Genomic DNA, 21,771 nt, shown 5'->3' on the forward strand with positions numbered 1-21,771 from the left:
AAAAAAATAGTTGCTACCTCTAATTTTCAGAAGTCCTAATGAACAGAAATAACGAGGGAGATTAAAAGTGCTGGCTTCATGAAAGATGGTTCACAGGTGTGTATATTTTGATTCCAGCTAAAGAACCAAATGTATTGATCTTTGCCACACATCTTTTATACACTTTTTGACAAAAGCATATTTATAACACAGCAAAGTGAGTGAAAGATTTTAATCAATATCCTCCTGTGAAAAATGCCAGTCACTTACTGTACCAACTGGGAACAGAGGCAGGGGTGAAAGAATTGCTGGAGGATAGAGGAGAAGTAACAAAAAATAAAGAGGAAAGGGTGTGCTGTAACTTAAACTAGAGTGAAGCAAAACCTTACTCCTTTTTCCTAAGAAAATAGGGCCAAGCATTATTTCATATTGCCTTGCTTTCCACCCCGGGATCCAACTCCCTCTGCCATGGCAGGACTGCGTGTCCTTTGCCTGGAGTTGACAGAGAACTTTTCTTTTGCTTCTAATTAAAACAGTCAGGGACATTACTGATTAAAGGTGGGGAAGCAGAGAACTGTTTTCATTTTATTCCAAATTAGTTTGAGCTTGCCCCAGATCAAAGGAAACCCAGACCTGAGAAAACAAACAGGCCACAAACAAGTAATTTGTTGGCCTGATGCTATTTCCTGGAAGTAAAATGATTGTGGCCCTTTGGAAGGCTAGCTCAGCGACCATGAATCTGTCAAGGGGTCTTCTAGCCAGGGAATGTCTCAGGGTTCCTTGTTTATAAAAGTACACTTTGGAATCAAGATTTTAATAACACAAACTCTAGTCAGAATATTCTCAAAGGCCCAAACATAAGTGGATTCAAGTTGAAACACATAAGAGAGCAAGTGCATACACACACACACACACACACACACATACACACTTTGCCCTGTGTGCAACAGTTTGCTTGATGGAGATTTTTGGTTGTATGTATTCATCAGGGTAGCTTTCTACTGTTAATAGCTCAGCTACTCAGTACAATGTGCTGGTAAAAGGACCTCCTTCAGGGTTTACAATTACGCCTGTTTTCTTACTGTTTTACAAATATCAGGCTGTTTATTTCTTCTAGAATGTATTATTTTTATGACATTTCCTTTTCTATTTTTTTCAGAGCAGTGATAAAAATCTGCTCAAAGTCCAAAACTGTTAACTACTTTTCCTTTAATCCTTGATGCTGGATACAAAGTAGAATTAATTAAAACAGAGCATTAGAGAGAGCATACAAGTGAGCATTTTGGGTTTAGCATCACTGTGAAGGTTTGAACTAAAGTTAAAATGGCCAAAGGCAAACATGTATACCAGAACACAGATACATTTCTCCCTGATTCTAAATAAAGCCACATATCTCACAGTACATGGTCAGATTTCTCATGAAATTAACGATCCTTCCTAAACTGAATATTTAGTGGTTAAAATATATGATTTTTTAAAATACAGCTGATATTTATACTTAAATGCTCAATTTAAAGACAAAGATGAAGTCAATGCATTCTCACCAGGTGTTCAGTTGGTATAGGTGAGCCGAACTCAACCTACTTTCTATTCTAATGAGAAAGTACAGGTTTATAAATTCACGAAGACTCAAATGAGTTTGAGTTTCAGTGTTCTGGGGACAGACTTTTGAAAAATAGTGAGACCAATAGATATGAATAAAGATATTTAAAATTAGGTATGACACAATATATTTAAACTGCTTGGTGGTCTCTTGAATCTTCGTTTGTTTGGTAGTGTTTAGAACAGTTTCTTTCTCAGAAAATCTTTGAACTGAAGCTGAAGAGCTCAGTAAATATTTCATGCTATCTATTTGTATCCTTTTTTATACTCAGGATAGATGAAAAGAGAAAATGAATGAGAAAGAGAAGACTAAGAGAAAGCCAATGACACTTTATCCAAAAGTTAACAGATCTGTTTTAAAGAAAGTTGTCTTAAATGTGACTTTTTTTAATCTTTTGCATATTATTCAAGAAACATAATATACTTATATACAGGAACATTAAATTTATATCTCTTTTAACTTATTTTAAAGTTGATGCTTCTTTTATTTTCATTCATTCTAGTTTTTAAGGAAATCATAAAAAGTAACATGAATTCATAGAAGTTTCCACTGTTATCCCTCCTCTGTTCTAAATCTCTGAGCTAAATAAGGACTATGTAATTGTTTAGGTGGCCTTTAATCACTATGTGATTTTAATGCTTGAACCAGTAGACCCAAACAAAGAGGAACACCAAAGACTTATGAAAACTTAAAAAAAAACTGACACTTTTTTTTAAAATACAGTATAAAATTTCTCACTGATAATATTAAGAAGCTTAACAAGTTCTTTATGAGCCCAAAGAAAGAAATTGTTACGGTGTTGTATTAGTTTTCTATTGCTGCAATAACCAAGTACCACAAACTTAATGACTTGACCAGCACATTATCAGAAATAGAACACAGGTTTCACAGGACTAAAATCAAGGTATTGGCAGGCTGTATTCTTCTGTGATGGCTCTAAAAGAGCCTGTTTCCTCATTTGAGTTGTTGGCAGAGTTCATTTCCTTACCGGTGTAGGATGGAGGTGCCCATCTCCTTGTTGGCTCTTAGGTGAGAGCCATTTCCAGCTTCTAGAACCACCCGTATTCCTTAGCTTCTGCTCCCCTTCTGCCATCCGCAAAGCCGGCAATATCAGGTCTTGCCACTCTCACTCTTTGAAACTCTTCTTCTCCTGTTTCATCTGGATTTCTGGTTCAACAAGGAAAGGTTCCATGCTCTTAAGGAATTCATTTTGTTATTCATGGTATTTGTGTCCACCACAAATGATTTAGGATAATTGTCCCATCTCAAGGACTTAGTTGCACCTACAAAGTCTTGTCTTCGGTGTAAGGTATTCATAGGTTCTGGTGAGTAAATCATGGAAATTTTTAAGGGGCCATTATTCTCCCTAAAGCAAGCTGTTAAATGATGTTAAGTTACCAAGAAGTAAACTACTTTCATGAGAACATAGGAATACAGGGGGGAAATACTGTGGTTTGAGACTATCATTATAATGGAGCACCATTGATGCATTAATGTCCCACAAGTGCAAACAATTTTTCTAAGCAATGAGGAGCTATATCAAGGTTACTTATGTAGAATGGTAAGTATCAAACAGTATATAGGAAAGAAGTAATTTGTACAATCTTTAGTTTAAAATGTGACAAGACAATTTCTTTTATTGTATTTATTTTTAAATTTTGACTGTATCTACTAATTAGCTACTCTAGACTATATCTGCAGAGAAATATAATGTCTGACAATAAGCCGATTCCATGAGAGCTAACAAGTGTAATTACAAGTGAATAACATATTCTCAGTCCCCAGGAAATTGTTTTTTTCTTCAATTCATATTTGCATGTATTCATGATAAACTAAGTAATTTTGTGATTAAATTCATAGGATTTAATTTTTTTTTTTAAATTTATCTTTCCATGGTACCAAATGGATTTAAAAGCAATACTGTTACCAAATAGATGGCTAAATTGCTTCCCAAGTGCAAAATACATCCTTGAAAATTTAGGGCCACTGAAATGTTTTATAAGAAAAAAATCTTTTTCAAATTTCATCAGTTTCCTTGTAAAATATGTCCTGAGAAGATATAGCATGATGTGCACTTTGCTGAATCCTAAAGATAGAACTATAAACAAGGTAAAAGCAAGTATGTATTTTTTATTGATTTTGTAAAATTTATTATTAAAAAAATTTAAGGAGGTTTATGGCTTTGAACATTTTAGAGTATAGTGAGGGACACTAATATAATGTGAATGCTGCCAAGATTTCTAGCTTGTAAAATAGGTAATATTAAATAATGTATAAACTATAATAGAACATGCATGTAATAAAAAGATATAATCACTCGTCTTTGGAAATACATCAGACAAAGTAGCTAATCTACCTAAGCGAGTCATGTGAACTTTCTTCAAAGATTGGCATTTCAGCCATCTATAATGACCCCTGAGAGACAAGAGAAGATAATGCATCCATAAAATAAAAGGAAGATGCTAAAAATATCCAAGAACAGAAGAGGCCTCAGAAATTGCATATGTAATAGAAACGAAATACTCGATAGAAAGATTGGAGGATAAAGACAAGAAAATTTCATATAAAACACAGGATAAATTTGAAATAGTTGAATATCAAAGATAAAGAATTGGAATGTTACAGAACCAGTCAATAGAGTAGATCTAATACTGAAATAATTGGATTTTCAGAAAGGATAGAGTAAATCATCTAGACAATTTTAAAAAGTTTCTGAGATTGGAAGAATAGTAAAAGTGTCCAGATTAAAAGGGCCCATGGAAGAACCCAGTGCAGTGGTTGAAAACAGACACAGAGTAAGGCAAAGATTTCTGAAGCTTCAGAACACTGGGGGAAATAGAAGAGTACACAGCTTCCAAAGAGAAAGAAACACATACAAGGTTAATCAATCCCCTTGGCATTTCTATGAAATGCTAGAGCTAGAATATGATGAAGCGATACCTTCTAACTGTTGGGGGGGAATAAATTTTCAATCTAAAGTTGTATACCCTGCCAAGTTCCCACTAAAAGTAGGGGTAGAATGAAGATATTAAAAGATGGAAAATCAATACCTTCAAAATTCTGAGGGTGAATAGTTTCCAAATTAGAATTCTTTATATGGATAATGATTCAAGTTTAAATATAGAATAAAAGTATTTCCATATACATTATTTCTAATTAAAAAAAAAACAAAACAAACCTCAAAAACTTCCATACACTCTTATAAAGCTGCTTGGAGTTGTGCTTTTCCAAACAAGGAAATAAAACAAGAGAAGGGAAGGCATAGACACAGTGAAAATGATAATAAAATAAAAGAGAGAGGTAAAAGAAAAAAATCCTAGTATTCATTTCACAGTTCAAAAATTATTTATTAAATATCTCCTCTGTACCAATTACTGTTGTGGATGCTTTAGATACATCAGTGAACAAACAGAAAAAGATCCCACCTTACATTCATGTAAATGCTAGAATAATAGTGATAGAAAAATTTGAAAAGGAGAGCTGAATAGAGTTGAGAAAGAGATAAATCCTCACTTTCCAAAGTGGAAGTAAGCAGAAAATTCTATATATGTTAACTGAAAAAAAAAGGATGTAATTGGGTTAGGATATTGCTATCTTGTAGGAAAAAAAAATCCAGTTCTATTTAATTCTAAACTATGTGTATATTTCAGAAAAATAAAGTTAAATGCAAAATCAAAAATAAGAATAGTGTATAAGAGAGAGAGATCTTTGACATAAAGGCTAAAAGATAAGAATGTCAAAGAATGAAAAATGTAAACTCAGGGGTGAAATAAAGAAAGATCCAGACAGGCTCAGACTGCGAGGACACAAACTAGAAGACCACTGTATATTTACAGCCTCGGTTTTCACTTTGTCAGCTGTCAACAATGGGATATAGGGTTGGAAAAATGTCCTACCTTTCCTTACCCATCTTAAGGGTCATGCCTGCCACTATAACAAAAGATAAGTTAACAAGAGAAAATTAGGGTATACTTTAAAATATCATAATAAATATATTTAATCAAAGTTTTACATGACATAGGAGTCTTTAGAAAGAAGACCAAAAACCCATGGAAAACTGTCTGTTTTATGCTTAGCTTCAATGGAGAACAGGCAGCCATGTAGAAATATGATTGAACAAAAGGGCATGATCTAATGGTAATAGACTGAGGAGGAGAAACCTAGCAAGGTTTGACCTGTTAAGATTTTTCCTGACCTCTCTTTATAGCATTCCTTCCTCCTAAGTATGGGGCAGGACCCCTCTGGAATCAGGTTCTTCCAGGGAGAAAAGAGAAGGGGTAGAGTGACCTTTCTAGATTTTATAGCTAGCTTTAGGAAAAAGGGGTTCTAATTTCTATGACCTGCCTTAGGGAAGAAAAATCCTGGTTTCTATGATCCACTTCAAGAAGAAAAGTGCAAGAGACAGGAAGGCAGGAGAAGTTGCCCGAGATTTTGCTTCTGCTTCTGAGGCCTTCCAATCTCCTTTAGTTCAAAATACTGAGCATGCCAAAGTGGTGTACTTCGTAGTATCATGTTCTGCACCTCCACAGGGGCACAGTGGTGCTTAGCCGTCTCCTTTGATGAAGATAAACCATTATCTTCAACCAGATTTTATTATCTGTTAAGTTCAAGATTTTGACCTTTAAAATTCATCTCCTTTGCAGTTAAACCATTAATTTGTATCCAAAATAGCAATGCAAATTTTGTAAACGAAATGTTAAAAATTCCCACAAATTTGAGTTGATCTGAATATTATTATTATTTAGAAAAACACACCAATAAAAGAAGTTTGTGTTACAGCCTATTAGGTTTCTATTCAAGGCAAAAGGCTATATTTTAGGCCTATGATACCCTAAATTGGCATCATGATACATTTTCTAGAATTTACTCAAAGTGTAGTCACACTGCACAAATAGCTTTTTCCAGTTCCAAAAGATAGGGTACATCAGTTCATTATTTACATTTATGAAGACATCAAAGTCATCTAAGGAGTTCAGCTCCAGGCCAAAATCTTTCATGTGATCTTTCAGGCCCAACCACAGGTAATTAACAAAGGCTTTGCCTGGCAACCTTCATGGGTAAAAGCTGCCCTTCCACACCAGACTTGGTGTACAGCTAAAGTGTTGCCGTCTCTAGGGGGAGGTGCAGTCAAGGACCCAGCCACCCCCACCCAGGCCAGCCATGCCTATGAGCGCTCATGTATCCTAGCATGGGTGCTTCCTTTTAGGGAACTTATCTGGGGATCTTGATTAAGCCATTTTTCTCCACTCTGACTCAGTGTCTTTCCACTCCTAGCCATTCACCTCCCACTACTCCTGGTTTCTTAAGGCTTAAAAAATGGCAGAGACTTTTACTCAGAGCTTCTCAGAAGAAAAAGGATTCCCCTCTCACCCTTGGACTATGTGTAATCTGACTCTTGCCCGGTGTCCTGCTATAGAAAAACATGGAAACATGGGACATTAGGGAGCAGACATTTCCTGTTTTCTTTTCCTCTTTCCTACACTCTCCCAGTAAGTGACTAAGGCTTAAGTTTTACTGTCATTTTGACTCATTTTTCTAATTGATCATTTTGACACCTAGCAGCTGGACATCTTCCTTATCCTATTAGTTAGCAAATAAGTGAATGCGTATGGGTTAAAAATAAGAAGCTAAACATATTTCATTTTTTAAAAAGTCCTTCAAATGCATTTTCAAATTTCTACACTTGTAACTTTGTATATGAATTTGTCATTTTGTAGGAATTCTCTCTTTTTCTCCGTGCTATGGAGATTCCAAACTAACATATTTATGTAATGTAACATTATTATGAAGGCAGATGTCATATAATTAGTACAACTAGAGTAAGTGCTTTCCCAATGTGGCAACATTAACAATTAAATTTTTGAGTATCTCAAGATTATATATTTCCTGTATTTCCTGTAAAAGTTTCTCGGGCTATGTATTTGCTTCCAGAATATTAAAAATAAGTAAGACCAAACTTTCCTCTTTACTGTTTTGTTTACACTGATGTCTTTCACATAAAATAAATAAATACTGATGCAAATGATAGGAAATTGCATAAAACAAAATTATTTTAGCAATTCAATTATCAGATAAGAAGTTATCACTGGGAGGCTAAATAAAACATTTAGGATGATTGCTGTACAGAGTAGTATCATATACACCTAGTATGGAATATGCTTCTTCTATGGACTATTTTGTTGATAGGATATGGATAAAATATGACACGATGAAAACCAGACATAATCTTTTGAATCATCCAGAAAAGCAGATGGAATAGATCAAGGAGATTCCCTAAAGAACGTTTATACTCAAGAGTGAATTTGGGCGATTTTACTGTGTTACTAAACCTCAATTTCCTCATCTTTGGGTATAACTGCTATGGTCAAGCCAATGCTCAACTCTCAGATTTGTAGTAAGGATCAATGAAGAGAATTCACATAACTTTCTTGCTCGAGTGTCTATCATTATTTCAGCCCTCAATAAAAGTGCTGTGATTGTCATTAATAATAAAATATAAGTTCAAACACTAGTTGTGTGGTTGGGCCACAATTTTCTCATCCACAAGATGAAAATAAAGGGATGTGAATTTGAGAGTTTTAGAGAAAATAATGGGCAGATAGCAATCCCAATTAATTTATAACTCTTCATATTAAGTATAAAATACATTATTCCAGTATGCTTTGAAAATAAATATTTGACACTGCTAAGGAAACATCTAAACATTGTTCACATAAATATCAAATGTGTTAACATATCTTACTTATGCAATAACAAATATATCCTATCTAGTAATGATTATCAATGGATCTCTTGATGGTATTTCTGATGAACAAACCATCGAGCTAAGATTAGTTGAGTTTATTTTTTACTTTAGCACCAGATAAGTTTCTTAAAAATTGTCTTATAGATAAGTCCAATATTAATTAATTAATACATATATTCGTTCTCTCATAAGTATTTCCTAACACCATGAACCAGTGACTGCTAAACACTGTATAAAAGAGGTAGCTTACATGGAAGTTCTGTGGTCATAGTCAGGTGATCTGGCTTGCTCATCTTTGTCCTTTCCCATTTTTGTCCCTCCAGAGGCACTTCCGTTGGCAATCTAGATTTCTGTGGAGATGTAGTTTGAACAGCAATGCTAAAGAGTTGTAGTTTTCAGTGTTTTGCACAAAATACTAATAACTGTATTTGTGGAGTATGTATGTTTACTCTATGACATTCATGGTACTTTCCACATATTAATTCATGTGATTTTTTTTCAATAAACCATTTATTCTTACATAACAGATGAAGAAACTAAAGCACCAAGTACTTACATAACTTGTTCAATATTGCCCAGCTAGTCAGTGGTGGAAATAATTAAAACCTAGGTCATTTGGGTTAAATTATTTTTCTACATTCTTAAAAAAATACAAAAAAATGAGGTATTAATATAGTCATATAATCTTAGTTTAGAAAGGACTTTACAACAATTGATTTTATTATTTATCCAATTTTTGGATAGTTTTACTAAAAGCCTCTTCAAGGGGTTATTCCAATGATGAGGAATTTATTAACATCAGAGCTATCCACATCATGTTTCTCATCTTTAGATTTCTGTGAAGTTTAGATTTTTGTTAATAACTTCAGTCTATGTGTCTTACTTAGATCAGCAGGCTCCCTCGAGGCTGTAGGGAACATATATAATGTCTTTTTACATGCTACCTCTTCATATATTTGGAGATATTTGGCCTTCACCCAACAGTTTTACCTAGTGTAACATCCTTGGTTCCCTGAACTATGTTTTACCCCTGGCATCAAATTTCCTGTAACCCCTCTGGTCTCTTCTGACCATGATTGGGACAGCCTACACCACTTTTGAGATGTTGCACCCAGAACTAATATTTCTAACATCATAGGTGGACAGTTGAGTGGACCATCAATTTCCATCATGTTTTATCAGTTTTTTTCCTAAAAGTCAGTGTGACAGCAATTATATTAAAATTGCTGTCAACTATAACTACTGAATATTCTCATCTATTCTGCTACTCATTGATTTAATTACTCTCTTGTCCCTTTAAAATTGGTTTGAGAGATCCAGGTGTCTCTATGCAATTTCTTCTTGTCAGGGTCATTCTACTTCTCTAGTCTGCCAAGACACTGTTGCATCTCAATTTGGTCATTTAACTAATATATATTCCCTATGACTTTGGGTCATCCATACTCTTGATAAACATATTCACTTGGTTTCAACTATGTCAGTGAAATGAAATTTTGAGCAGTATAAGGCTGCATCTTTTGAAAGATCCTTCTAAAACCTTGAGTGCTCTCCCTCCCATATTGAACAAATATTAATACTTTTCATAAAATGACTCTGAATTGAACACAGTCCCAGTCACATAGGAGATGCCTGAACAAGATGGACATGGTCTCTTTTAACAGGAATTTTATAGCTTAGCTTCCATATCCTACAAGAAATGTTCTTCCAGATTCAAAAAATCATTCATAGTTAATATTTGGATATGATATTTAAACTGGATCCTCATTTACCTAATTGCAGTACAATTCAATCTGAACTCTCCATCCTGGATATGAGACATTGTAATTTACCAACTTTCCAAAACAAGAAGACATCCTTCACATTTTTTTCTAACCTAAAGACTCTGTAAGAAAGAAAATCAGTTTAATCTTACATGACTTACACTCAAAGTACTCATTCTGAATCTGCTTTTTACTAAGCCACTTCTCCTTTTGTTCTGTTGCCAGGTAATAGTCACTGTAGTAATTCATCACCTTTTGGCCTGGAACATAACTCAAAAGTGTATTCATTTGGTTGTAAAATTCTTTTCTGTTTGTTTTTTTAAGCTCTTTGTTGGTTTCAGTGTTTCACCTTCCTTGATATTTTTAGGTTCATACACTTCTTTGAAAGATTTTAATTGACTTTTTAGGAACGGGAGGGCTACATCTGTAGGCAGAATAATCTCTTTAGGACACCTCTTAACTTTTTATGAAAAAAGAAAGATATAGAGAAAACTTAACTTGCATATGATATACCAGGAAATTTTAATTCAGATTACTCAAGATTAAAACATACCCTCTTCCAGCTATTAAAATTTAAGGTAACCATTATATATCTAGAGTAGAGAAAGAAAACACAAACAAAGAAGAAAAATCAAGTAAGTCTAATATATTCTCTGCAGCAATATGTTGTACCTAAAGACAGTGGAGCAATGTTTAATAGTTTAAAAGGAAAAGGAGTGTGACCCAATAATTTTATAGCCAGCTAAGTTATCAAGTATAGAGCATGGAGGTATTTTTAAATATACAATAGCACTGTGGCAAGGAAACATTTATCTGAACTCCAATATTATAATGTTTTATTTATATTTTTTATTCTTATAAATTAAAGTAATATTAATTTTTTTTCTGAGACAAGGTCTTGGTCTATTACACAGGCTGGAATGCAATGGTCTGATCATAGCTCACTGCAGTGTCAAACTCCCAGGCTCAAGTGATCATCTTGCCTCTAGCTGGAACCACAGGTGCGTATCACTGGCTAGTTTTTCTTATTTTTTCTAGAGATAGGATTTCGCTATGTTGCTATGTCTTTAACTCCTGGCCTCAAGCAATCTTCCCACCCTGGCCTTCCAAAGGGCTGAGATTACAGGGGTGAGCCACCATGCCTTGCCAAAGTAAAATTAAGTGTAATAATTTTACTATAATAGCATTAAATGTTACGGCTACACTTTATTAACAAAATATTTCTATCTTTCCACTTTTCCATATATCTGTATACATCAGTAAGGAAATATCTGAAATGAGGTTTACTCATAGCTAATGATGTTTACTTCTATGTGGAATGATTTGGAGTGATTGTTGTTTCTTTCTTTCTGTGAATTTATGCATTTGTGAATTTATGCATTTTTGAATTTTTAAAAAAATCAATATGCATGGTACATACAGAAATAATGAAGTGATACTTATTTTCTAAAAAATAGCTGGAGGCCAAAATTACCAGATGTTTATTCTTTGTGGTCAAGTCTGTCTTTGTGCTGGGAATGTGGATGTTTGGGTTCCTTATTTTGCCTTCTGACCTCAATTCACTCTTTGTCTTTCCATGCTCTTCTTTCTGCTGTGGGAGGCCGACCCATTGGGCTGTGTTACTGGGCTCACATTGCTGGATTCCACCAATGGGAAGTAGTGAAACGGGAATCACAGGGCAAGCAAGAAAGTTGAGGATTTTGCCCCCACTCGCTATCATATTTGGCAGCATTTTCTGTCCATAGTTGATACCTCCAATGACTGCAGCTCCCATAAGGAACACCACTACTTTTTTTTTGTTTTTGTTTTTGTTTTTTTTGTTTTTTGTTTTTTGATTCAGCTCATTATGGGGGTACAAAAGTTCAGGTTATATATATTGCCCATGCCCTCCCATTCCCCCCAGTCAGAACTTCAAGCGTGTCCATTCCCCAGGCAGTGCGCATCGCACTCATTATGTAGGTATGCACCCATCCCCTCCCCCCAGCTCCCACCTCTGTCCGATACCCAATTGGTGTTATTCCCAAATGTGAACTCAGAGAAACCAGTTTGCTGGTAAGTACATGTGGTGTTTATTTTTCCATTCTTGGGATACTTCACTTAATAGAATGGGTTCCAACTCTCTCCAGGAGAATCAAAAAGATGCCATATCGCCATTATTTCTAATAGCTGAGTAATATTCCATGGTATACATATACCACATTTTGCTAATCCATTCATGGATTGATGGGCATTTGGGTTGTTTCCACATCTTTGCAATTGTGAATTGTGCTGCTATAAACATTTGGGTGTAGGTGTCTTTTTTATAGAATGACTTTTGTTCTTCTGGGTAGATGCCCAATAATGGGATTGCTGGATGGAATGGTAGGCCTACTTGAATCTGTTTAAGGTATCTCCACATTGCTTTCCACAGGGATCGCACTAGTTTACAGTCCCACCAGCAGTGTATGAGTGTTTCTGTCTCTCCGCTTCCACGCCAACATGTATAGTTTTGGGACTTTTTGATAAAGGCCATTCTCATTGGAATTAAGTGATATCTCACTGTGGTTTTGATTTGCATTTCCCTGATGATTAGAGATGTTGAACATTTTTTCATATGTTTGTTAGCCATTTGTATATCTTCTTTTGAAAAATTTCTATTCATGTCCTTTGCCCACTTTTGATAGGGTTGTTTGATTTTTTCTTACTGATTTTCCTGAGTTCTAAATAGATTCTTGTTATCAGTCCTTTATCTGATGTGTAGTATGCGAAATTTTTTTCCCATTCTGTAGGTTGTCTGTTTATTCTCGTGACTGTTTCTTTGGCTGTGCAGAAGCTTTTTAATTTGATCAGGTCCCATTTATTTATTTTTTGTTGTTGCTGTGATTGCCTTAGGGGTCTTCTTCATAAATTCTTTGCCTAGGCCAATGTCTGTAAGAGTCTCTCCTACGTTTTGTTCTAGAATTCTAATAGTTTCCTACCTAAGGTTTAAGTCTGTTATCCACCGTGATTTGATTTTTGTGAGAGGGGAAAGCTGTGTGTCCTCAATACCCTTCAAAATAGCAACAAAGAAAATAAAATACCTAGGAATATATTTAACTAAGGAGGTAAAAGACCTCTATAGGGAGAACTATGAAACACTGAGAAAGGAAATCACAGAGCATGTAAATAGGTGGAAAACCATACCATGCTCATGGATCAGAAGAATCAACATTGTTAAAATGTCTATACTGCCCAAAGTTATCTACAGATTCAATGCAATCCCTATTAAATTACCAACATCATTTTTCACAGATATAGAAAAAATAATTTTACGCTTTGTATGGAACCAGAGAAGACCCCGTTTAGCAAAAGCAATTTTAAGCAACAAAAATAAAATGGGAGGTATTAATTTGCCAGACTTCAAACTATACTACAAGGCTGTGATTATAAAAACTGCTTGGTATTGGCATAAGCACGGGGACACAGACCAGTGGAACAAAACAGAAAATCCAAATATTAAACCATCCTCATATAGCCATCTAATCTTTGACAAAGCAGACAAAAACATACTCTGGGGAAAAGATTCCTTATTTAATAAATGGTGCTGGGAAAACTGGATAGCCACATGTAGAAGACTAAAACAGGAACACCACTACTTTAAGGCTCTAGTACACCTGGAATTCAGTAGCGCTGTTACCTTCCTTTGTTCTTCAGCTGTAGGGCTGTAAGGACTTCCCACTACTGCTAACCTCTGGGTGCCTCAGCATACATTGGCTATGTTCTTACTCTGGAAACTTTCTTGAACTATCTGAGCTGAATTCTGCTTACTGCAGGATTGAGAGAATCAATAATAAATGACATTTTGTTTTCTATTTTCAGATATTCTAAATATTTTAAAAGAATTATGTAAATGGCTTGCATAAATTCATTGTGACAGACTATTGGTTTTTACTTTAACATTGCAGTTGTGTCAATATGGCTCAGTTTTAGGGCCACAGCAATGTTCATTTTTACAGTAAATTGTAAAATTTTTTTTCACGCAGATAAATATCATGGTATTTGACAAAATTTTTTATTTAATCATCTTACTGTAAAAAGGGACAAGGAATATTTATTGAATGAATTAATTTTAAAGTGCTATGGCTACTCATATTTTTTTAAGTTAGAGGTAAAATAAAGTAGGATAGAATTTTTCTTGGCCAATTAGTCATTCTAGTCATATATAAAATGTAATTGCTTTTCATGAATGTTTCTTCTAAAAGAGAAAGACCTCTGATATGGTGGCCTTTCATCAGTGCTGTAATGGATTTATATACGTTGAAATATTGCAGACAAAAGTGGCAGAAGATAACACTGCTAGATAGCACGTGAGCTCTAAAGAAACTCTCCTCCAGCCTATCCCTCACTTCTATCTAGCAAGACCTTTTTCCTCTTTACCTCTTAAAGTCTTGGAATTCAGCTGGGATTTTAGGTAACTGCTGGGAAGTATTAAAACTCATTATTTGGTTGACCAGAATAGTTTGCCCTCTCTTATTTTCCAATAATGCTCTCTGAATGGTTTCCTTAATACTTTTAAAAGATGTGTGGCACTACGGCACAGTATAATGTAGGACAGGAATTATAGTTATCGTTTCAGATGAGGTGTGTTGAAAGAGGTCAGGATGACGCAGTTGGCAGCTTTCAGAACTTGCCTCCTTATTATTACCATCTGTGTCAACTTGGAGCCTCCATTACAGAAAGGATAAGAAAAATGAAGCTGTAGTTGTGTGTTTGGGGGATTTTTTTTTTCCATTATGATTGACCCTGGTATACACGCTAAGTAGGTGAATGGAACTGAAAAATTACTCCAAGCTTTTGCCGGATATCACTTGGAACCATCTACATATGCAATTAATATTTAAAATCTTTCCTCTCCAGACAATTTTTGTACATCTATTTCTTTAGAGAAAAGAAGTAGCAATGATAAGGTTTTTTATGGAAACTGGTGAAATTTGCAATATAACATTTACAGCAAATATATTATTATTGGCAAAAAAAAATGTGGTTCATTTTTATAACAAAATACGTTGGCAGTAGAAATGAGCAAAGAACAAGTATTGTGCAGCAGTAGCCTATATGGAGTGCTTGGAATGCTAAACTATTTGGAAGGAACCTGACTCATTTCAGGGAAATTATGTAGGTCACAACCAACCACAAAATGAAGAAGGCAAAGAAAATGCTGAGAGTCAACTTTTAGGTTTCTCATGTTGGATTTATAAGCAAATGACATCACTTAAGGCCTTTATTGTAGGGCTACTCTGAAAAGCATCAAATGCATAAATAAATCATAGGGATAAGAAAGCTAAATTGAGCAGTTTATTCTTTTAAACAATACACAATAAGGCATTTTGATGCAGTGAGACTAGTATAAGACCTTTTTATTTTCAGCACTGGACTACAGGAAGTACCATTCCACATATGAGGAAAGTTTGGAATTTAACACTAAAAACACACTGTGGTATCTGAAGTTTGTTTATATGCACTTACACATAGTTTAAATATTCAATAAAAGGGTATATTTCTTATTCAAAAATATGGGCCCAGTCATCCTCAATTAACATTTTCATTACTAATAATAGAAAGTCCTGAATAAAAAAAATGTTAAATATGAACTATTTGAACTTGTTTAAGTTCACTTAAACAAGAACTATTGTCAAAATTCAAATGTATAAATATGTAAATTTTAATTGGTCTCATTCCTGGCATTAAATATCACTTGATAAACCACAATAGTTAACAGAGAATCCCCATTTTATATATGAGAGAATTCAGCATAGAGATCTAAGGGAGAGTGGAGGGCTAAACAGATTTCTTTCAGGAGTGGATCACACTATTACTTCTACCTGAAAATTTTACAATGTCATATGGCCGTCAAGCTGATTCACTCACAAAAATCATAATTTAAAAAAATTGTCCCTTTTGCAACTAATATGGGCATTTTACAGCGGTAGAACTAAATACGGCTAAGATGCTGATTAAGTTCAAACTAAGTTTCAGATGAACTAATATGTGAAGAATATAATCAGATAACATATAAGATATCATTAGTTTCATCAACCAATTTTAAAAATGCAACCATTTAACCCATGAGAGATAAAAATCTTATATAAAATTAAGATTCTTTCTGACATGCACTGATCTGTCTATTAAGAATAAGGGAATGAGTCGTCTAACAGAAGACAACATGAGAGTAAAAGGACCAGGAAATTCCCTAAGGAAAAAAATGAGGAAGAAATCTGGAATGATGTCGTAGGAAAAAGCGTTACATGTAAGAAGGAAATGGTGATTTGAATTTACAAATAGTGAATGTTTGTACTTGAGTCCACATTTAACTATTTAATAAATGCCCCTGGAAACCCATATGATCCCTGAGAAATACAATCATAGTAGGTGGGAACACTGGGCATTACAGACTGTATCAGTAGATAGAAGATTTCCCCAAAAATATTTCAAGTGCAAGATGCCTCAGCAGCTCCAAGTGTTAAGTTGGATAAGAGAATCAAAAACTTGGTGGATGAGTACAGTCAATTTTAGAGTGATGGGAATTGAGTGAAAGCTGAAAAAGTCTTGGCACAAATGACTCTGTTCAACCCTCCACACTGAGACTTAACAATACTCTAGCCTGGTTTATTCAGCCCAAGACCAAGGTCCCTCGTAGGATCCGAACCCCCTTAAAATGCCTACCTGGGAAAGCTCAATACTGCCAAAGGAATTTACTGTTGTTCCAGTCAACATCTGATTATAGGCCACTGACCTCCCTTTTTTTAAAGCATTTGTATTTGAACTCTTGCAATTGTCAGTCCTTTCTCTGCTCCTTTGAATTGTAACCTTCCTACAACAAAGAAATGTTTCCTCAAGGATCTGGGAGCTGTTTCTTTGAAATACAAACATCTAAAGAGACAGATCCTCCTCTATCTCCCAGTGTTTGTGGAAAGGCAAGAACACAACTTTGGGGGGCACTTTGCTCCAATTTGCAAAACTACCTCCTATGTAAAGATATGAGAAATGTATTTCTCTCCTCTAGACAAGTGTCAATTAGCAAACACAGATGGCTTAATCACATGACAAATCCATCACATGACAAATCCTCCCTCCTCCCCATCCTGCTGCCTATATCCTTGAATCCTCTTCTTTTAGCACACCCTCGCATTTAAAAAGCCTCCTGCCTTTTATTTTAGTAGAGTTGAGCCTAGTTCACACTAAAGTTTCTCCTATACTGCAATAGTCTGAAAAATATATATCTTACTCTTTGTAACAAGCGTCCAGTGCAAAACTTTTCTTTTACATGTGAAATGGGCTGTAATTGAGATCTTGACAGCATCTAATGACAGTGGACAATCGCTGAGAGGTCTGTGTGAGCAGCAGCTAGGACCAAAATGCCAATATGGTAAGCAGCATCCAAAGGTACATGCGTGATAAACTTTCTCTTCATTTTGTCAATTCTCAGAAGAATTAAAGATGTGTAAACAAGCCTAATGTTTCATTCCATAACCCAACAACAATTGGTAGAGTGACATACATATGCAGATGCCCAATAAAGTTTATTGAAGAAATAGCAATTCACGCTTAGAGGGAAAGCAAAATGTCAACTTTAGCTGCAAACCTCTATCATATAAACAAATTGATTTATGCTACCCAATGAGATCTAAGTGAACAGATTTCTGTCACATTAAATTATTACTAACTCTAGCTGAGTCACAACCACTGTTAAAATACAAATTTACCTGCAAACAGTCAATGCATTTAAAGAGTGATGAAAGAAAAAAGAATATGTGTACAGCTCAGGCCATGTCACAAGTTTTTGGAGGATTATACTAAGGAATTCATTTAAGTTTCCTGATTACTACGAGCTTGAAAAAGTCACCAATTTAGCCTTATCCAGTCTTCTTTGTCTCAAAAATGGAACTACCATTGATCAATTTTGCACCAAAGATCCACCCTTGATACTCCTCTTTTATTTCATCCTTCATACCAAATGCATCATGGAATCCTGCCAATTTTACCTGCTCCATATCTCTCAAATCCATTTACGTCTCATCTCTTCTACCTTGAACTCAGGGCAATCCATTACCTCTACCCTGGACTATTGCAAAACTCTCCCATCCAGCTGGTTCTCAGTCTTTCAAAGAGAAAGCCGATAGTGTTATTGCACTAATATATTATATCACTGCTGCCCTCACTCCTGATTCTCTTTATCTTCATCTGTTAGCACCTTCTAACACGCAGCATCATTTTCTTATTCATTGTCTTCGCTAGTATATACCTGCAAATGCCTATAGTATGCTGGCAATACATTTTTGTAGAATGAACTGTTGTTGAATATTATTAGAAAGAAAACCAGAGTTCTTAACATGTTGAGCAAGTTTCTGCATTGTCTTACCTTCCTTCTTATTCAGTCCCATATCACCAAGTCCATCTCTCTCTTTTTAATTCTGAAAACCCACTGCATTCTAGATTCATGGGATTCCCACGTTCCTAGAAAACAAATTACAAAGGTACAAAATAAAATCCCAGAAATGTTTGCACATTCTATTGCCATGAGTAGTAGGCAGGTAGAGAGGGCACAGTGACATTACACTATTGACAGGAACATTCAACCCTAGCAGTGTCACTGCATCTTTCTTCTTTGGCAAACCCCAGTTTTTCACCTTAATAATTTCCAAGTATCCCACAGTTCCCATATAAATCATCTTCCCTAAAATCAGTGTCTCTCTTCTCTTTCTTAGTTATTTGTTTTCTTGGGACATTGTTACTTTCCTTCAGAGATCTCATTTCAGTTTACAGTTAGGCGTGATTTCATGCAATTAATTGTATAAGCCCTATCATCTCTATTGGAACAAAAGCTCCATGGAAAAAATGACATGTCTTTTAGCTTAATATTTCTTGGTACTATTAAATAACTTGTTAATATTTGTTTATAATTATTTGTAGACTTTTGATGAGAAGAGGAAGAAGGAAAGAGAGTAAAGGAAAAAAATAGCATATGGCCCAATATTGATAGCTCCTAAAGAAAAAAAGAATGCCACGTCACTAACTGAAAGCAATGAAATGATCACAAAGAATTTATCACAGATATCCATGTATTTCCAGTGTTATATTTTAATTATTCCTTTATAGCTGCTAGGCAATGTTTTGAAATGGTGGAAACATTTTTTTTCTTAATAAAATCTCATCCCGAACCTCTTTATAAAAGAGATCAAAGAAGATGAAATGGGAGTGACAGCTGGGAATCCTTCTCACTTTTCTTGATCATTCACAGTTTTAATTTCATTGTTCTGGGTAACATGAAACCTACTTTATATACATGGGGATATAAAGTTGATATTATGATATACAGTTGCTATTAACAAATGCAGACTGCACTTGTACATATATTTATTTAGTGTAAATCCTTTCGACAGTCAAGTATACACATCACATTTTGATGCATTAAATTTTGAGATCAATGCAGATGATCTCCTTGTACGCTGATAATTCTTCCAGAATAATCTCAAAGTTATTCTCTCTTCGCTCCATGTGGTTCTGCAATCAAGTCCCTGGGAATACAGGAAATCAACAAGACTAACTGTGGGTATGAGGTACCCTTCTGATGACCTGCACACCTGAACTCACACTGAAAGAACATCACAGAGAATATGCAGGTTTCAAAGTCTGCCAAAAGTAACAACCAAACACTATTAGGATAAAAATGCAACATTTTGCATGTTTCCCACAATAGACAGAGAGGCAGTTATTAATACATTTGTCTCTTTGAATTCAATTTTGTGGATTACTACTTAATGAATAGTTATTTTTACATTCAACTAATTATTTCTCTCGCTATTGGCTGTTATCATCTCTGTGACTTTTACTTCTGATTCATTTCCTCCGAATTTCTCTGGATTTTTATTTCTTGGTCTCGTCTACTTATTTTGTTTTTGGTTTAAAACTCCCTTTATTGCTTTTTTTCTTAGGACTCTGGATACAATCCATTTCTATCATTCTGTTAGGTTCAGTTTGACTTGCTTCTCTTGTATCGCCCTAGTTTAACTCTCTTGTCTCTTGGAGAAGGACAAAAATCTTGGTTGGATTCCCTATATATAGACATAAAACTTATCTCATAAAATAATTTATTCTCTCATTGCTTCCAAGAAGACTAAATAATACCCTTTCATTACTGAACACTCTATAGAGAAGAAGTTGAGTTCACATAAAACAACAAGATGATATCTCTCTTTACATTGCACACCCCAAAGGTCACAGTTAAAGAGAGAGGATTCCTTAGCCAGAGTTTCTGTTTTGCTAAATTTCACATAAGGTAGATACACAATTGGGAGAAGGTTAATCATAGCCTGTTGAAAAGAGGTCAAGTGACTCCAAAAAATCAGGGTGAGGGGGAGGAATGAGATGATCACAAAGCTCTGGGAGAAAGTATAGATGTGGCAGCTGCCATGAGAAATAAATACTTGGGCTATTTCCCATCCTGCAAGGTAGCCAGTGGAAAAGCAGAGAAGCTGGATACTAACGAGAAACCTGAACCCTAGCAGGCTGATGCCAGTAGCAAGGTTAAAACGGTAACCTCGGGGCTAAAAAGCCCAAGACGGGGAAGCCCCACTGCAGCCAAAATCCTGTTCTTGTCAGAAGAGTTGGCAGATATTACCAATCTGCTACGTATTCCAGAAAGGCTATGCACAAAAGGAAGTACTTGGCCACTAACTCCAAAATTGAGAAGAATAAGAAGGAAAGATTTTTACTTCTGTCACAAAACCAGTTGAGAGTGACAAGAATGGTGGTACCAGGTGGTTAAACTTCACAAAATGCCTAGATAATACCCTACTGAAGATGTTCATCAAAAGCTGTTGAGCCCTAGCAAAAAACCCTTCTGTCAGTGTGTGAGAAAACTTCCAGCTAGCATCACTTCTGGTACCATTCTAATTATTCTCACTGGTGCCACAGAGAGTGCTTTTCCTGAAGCAGCTGCTTTGGGCTGGACCTCTGGGTCCTCTACATGGAACATACCAGAAATTCGTCATTGCCACATTGATATCAGCAATGTGAAAATCTCAAGACATTTTACCGATGCTTATTTCAAGAAGCAGATGAGGAAGCCCAGACACCAAGAAGGTGAGATCTTTGATACAACAAAAGAAATTTGGGATTACAAAGCAGAGCAAGTTTGATCATAAAACTGCAGACTCACAAATTTTACCAAAAATCAAAGCTATTCCGCAGCTCCAGGGCTACCTATAATCTGTGTTTGCACTGACAAATGGAGTTTATCCTCACAAATTGGTGTTTAAATTTCTTATCATGAACCTATTCAAATAACTGATACATTAATAAAAGAAATTAACACTTGGGAATGACAACAACGTTTAAGAGAATTATGAGAAGTGCTTTGGTGTGTTGTATAAAGTAATCTTCTCTCCCATCTTTCTATACGACCCCACAAGCTATTAATATATCCATTAATCAGCACACATGTGCAGGTGTATGTTATGTGACAGGTTTTATCAGACAGTCTTCTAGGTGGGAGCTAGGTGAGTATAAAGTAGAATTCAATATTTCTTAGATCTCTTTTCTGCCAACACATAATCTGCGTGATATAATAAGCATAACACCAATGCTCATTTATGCAACATATATTAACTGAGTGTCTACTGCACCCATTTTATTATTTTTAGGTACTTGGGATATATCACTGCACA

General features: G+C 35.2%; 1 pseudogene; it reads left to right on the forward strand.

Moving 5' to 3' along the window:
• LOC138385689 (large ribosomal subunit protein eL6 pseudogene) overlaps positions 1-21,329 on the forward strand; it is a 137,984-nt pseudogene extending 116,655 nt beyond the window's left edge.
• Positions 21,330-21,771: the final 442 nt, after the last annotated feature.

Source organism: Eulemur rufifrons, chromosome 7 (genome assembly GCF_041146395.1).
Source record: "Eulemur rufifrons isolate Redbay chromosome 7, OSU_ERuf_1, whole genome shotgun sequence".
Taxonomy (NCBI): domain Eukaryota; kingdom Metazoa; phylum Chordata; class Mammalia; order Primates; family Lemuridae; genus Eulemur; species Eulemur rufifrons.